The sequence below is a fragment of the Primulina huaijiensis genome, chromosome 10 (assembly GCF_012295235.1).
Source record: "Primulina huaijiensis isolate GDHJ02 chromosome 10, ASM1229523v2, whole genome shotgun sequence".
Classification (NCBI taxonomy): domain Eukaryota; kingdom Viridiplantae; phylum Streptophyta; class Magnoliopsida; order Lamiales; family Gesneriaceae; genus Primulina; species Primulina huaijiensis.
The window spans coordinates 18,192,182-18,195,881 of NC_133315.1; positions in this window are offsets into that span (position 1 = coordinate 18,192,182).

Here is a 3,700-nt window from a genome sequence, read left to right on the forward strand (position 1 = left end):
CAATATTACTTGCTCAAATAATAAAATTGAGGAATCAATTTCTCGTTCATACAATCAAGAAAATTAGACTTGATAATGCTGGTGAATTTACTTCTCAGACTTTCAATGATTATTGTATGTCAATTGGAATCGCTGTTAGGCATCAAGTTGCTCATTTACATACACAAAATGGATTAGTTGAATCATTGATTAAACGTCTACAACTGATTCCTATACCAATGATTATGAAAACAAAACTTCGTGTTTCTCTATGGGGACCTGCAATTTTACATGCTGCTGTATTAATTTGAATTAGACCAAGTGCATATCATAAATACTCTTCATTGCAGCTTGCCTTTGGTCGGCTTGCCTTTGGTAAAAAAACCAGACATTTCTCATCTGAGAATTTTTGGCTGTATTGTATATGTGCCTATTGCACGGCCTCAACGAACAAAAATGAGACCTCAAAGAAATATCAGAATTTATATTGGTTATGATAGCCCATCAATCATTCGATATTTTGAGCCTCAGATAGACGATGTGTTTACAGCACGTTTTGCTGATTGTTATTTTAATGATGAAATCTTTCCAATGTTAGAGGGAGAAAAGAAACATATCGAAAAGAAAATTACATGGTATACATCATCATTGTTACATCTGGATCCAAGAACTAAACAATGTGAAAAGATGTACATCAAATTGTACACTTGCAAAAAATAGCAAATCAAATGTCATATACATTTGCAGACACAAAAAGGATAACTAAATCATATATACATGCTGTAAATGCCCCTGTTCGAATTGAAATTCCAAAGAAACAAATTAAAGATACTCATGATGTCATAAAACAAGTGAAGTGTGGAAGGTCAATTGGTTCCAAGGATAAAAATCCTCAAAAAATAAAAAATTATAGAGAAAAACGATTATCACAAAATAGAGAATGATATTCCGACAGAAATACATGATGATGAAAATATTCTGTTAGAACCACAAACTGATGAGAATCTTGAAATCTCTATCAATTATATTAATACTGGAAAAATATAGAATCGAAAAGATATAAAAGAAATTGATTAGATATTTTCTTACAGTGTGGTATTTGACATCATAAATGACAATGAAGATCACGAACCAAAATCTTTTGGTAAATGTAAAAATCGATCGGACTTGATAAAATGTAAAGAAGCCATCCAGATTGAATTGGATTCACTAAATAAACGTAACGTTTTTGGATTTATAGTCCTTACACCTGAATGTGTAAAACTTGTTGGGTACAAATGGATTTTTATTCGAAAGCGAAATGAGAAAAAATGAAATAGTAAGATATAAAGCTCGACTTGTTTTGAACAATATTTTTCTCAAATGCCTGGAATTGATTATGAAGAAACATATTCTCCTGTTATGGATGCAATTACGTTTCGGTATTTGATTAGTTTGGTGGTATCTGAAAATTTAGAAATGCGTCATATGGATGTTGTCACAACTTACTTATACGTAGGGGTGGGAAAAAAATGCCGAATCTTAGGTATACCGAGATTACCGTACCGAAAAAATGCCGAATTTACCGAATTTTCGGTATACCGAAGATTTTGGTACGGTAACAATATCGAATTTTTAGGTACGGTAACGGTATGCAATTTGAAAATTTCGGTATATACCAAAATACCGAAAAAATATACAAAATTTTTAAAATATATAATATTTTAAAACAATAAATTTATAAAAAAATTTAAAATGTAAGGTTTTTTTACGGTATAAAACGGTATATATCGATATCGTACTAAAATCTCGGTATACCGTTCAATTTAGGTATAATCGATATGCTAGTAATATGTACCGAAATTTCCCGCATACCGAAAATCGGTAAACCGAAATTTTCGATACGGTACGATACGATATACCACACTTACTTATACGGATCATTATGAAAATCCATGAAGGAATTAAGGTGCATGAAGCACAAATTTCAAAACCCAAAGAATGTTATTAGGCCATCTCTAACCACAAAATCTATTTTGTAGTAAATTTCACCCTAAAATAGTGCGATTTCTGCACCAAATACAACATCCATATCCAACCCATTTAATTTAAATCTTATACCAAAAAGAATATTCTCGAAATATTCTTTTTATTTTACATATATTAATTATTATATTTTATTTAATATATTTTTAATTATGAATAATGTTTATATTATATAATCAATATTATATTATTACTAAATTTATAATAAAAAAATAAAAAAAACAAATTTAATAATAAAAAACAAATTTTTAATTAAAAAAAACAAAAAAATAAAAAAAAAATTAAAACCTCTGCGCCAAATTTGGCGCAGAGGAAGGAGGCTGCGCTATCCATTGGAACAAAATGGGCTGCACCAAAATGGTGTTTTGGAGATGCTCTTATGTAAAATTGTAAAGATCATTATATGGATTAAAGCAATCCGGTCTAATGTGGTATAATCGGCTAAGTGAACACTTAATGAAAAAAAGATATGTTAACACTTCAATATGTCCTTGAGTTTTCATTAAGAAAACAATATCCGGATGCGTAATTATTGTCGTATTTGTTGATGATTTAAACATCATTGGAACGAATAAAGAAATTCAAGAAATTATGTCGTACTTGAATGAAGAATTTGAAACGAAGGACCTTGGAAAAACAAAGTATTGTCTGAGTTTACAAATTGAACAAAAAGAACGTGAAATATTTGTTCACCAGTCAAATTATACAGAAAATGTCTTTAAACGTTTTAATATAGATAAATCAAATCATATAAGTACTCCAATGGTTGTTAGATCATTAAACATAGAAAAAGATCCATTCTGTCCATGTGAAGATGATGAAGTTATTCTTGGTCTAGAAGTATCATATCTAAGTGCTATTTGTGCCCTTATGTATCTTGCAAATTGTACAAGACCTGATATATCTTTTGCTGTAAATTTATTGGCAAGATTTATCTCATATCCAACAAAGAGACACTGGAACGAAATTAAACATATATTCTGTTATCTAAGAAGAACGACAGACTTGAGACTTTTGTATTCAAAATATACCAATCAAATTATAATTGGTTACGCTGATGCTAGGTACTTATCTGATCCACACAAGGCACGTTCCCAAACTGGATATGTATTTACTCGTTGAGGCACTGCAATTTCTTGGCGTTCACAGAAACAAATACTCGTAAACAACTTCATCAAATCACGCCGAGATTATTGCACTACATGCAACAAGTCGTGAATGTGTGTGGCTAAAATCAATGACCCAACATATCCAAATATCATGCGGATTATCATTCGACAAATAGCCTGTGATATTATATGAAGATAATGCTGCATGTGTTGCTCAAATGAAAAAAGAATACATAAAAAGCGACAGAACTAAACATATTCTTCCTAAGTTCTTCGCATTCACCCAAGAGCTTGAGAAGAATAAATATATCGATATTCGTTATATTCAATCAAGTGAAAACTCATCAGATCTATTCACAAAGGCACTTCCTACGACAGTATTCAGAAAGCATATATATAATATTGGAATGCGCAATCTACGAAATTTGTGAAGAATCGTTCGTGTTAACACGAGGGAGAGTTTACGTGACTGCACTCTTTTTACCTTACTATGTTTTTATGTCAATGAGTTTTTCCTAATAAGGTTTTTAACGAGATGGTATAAAAACACGTAATGAAGACAATAATTGTATCATGATCATCATCAC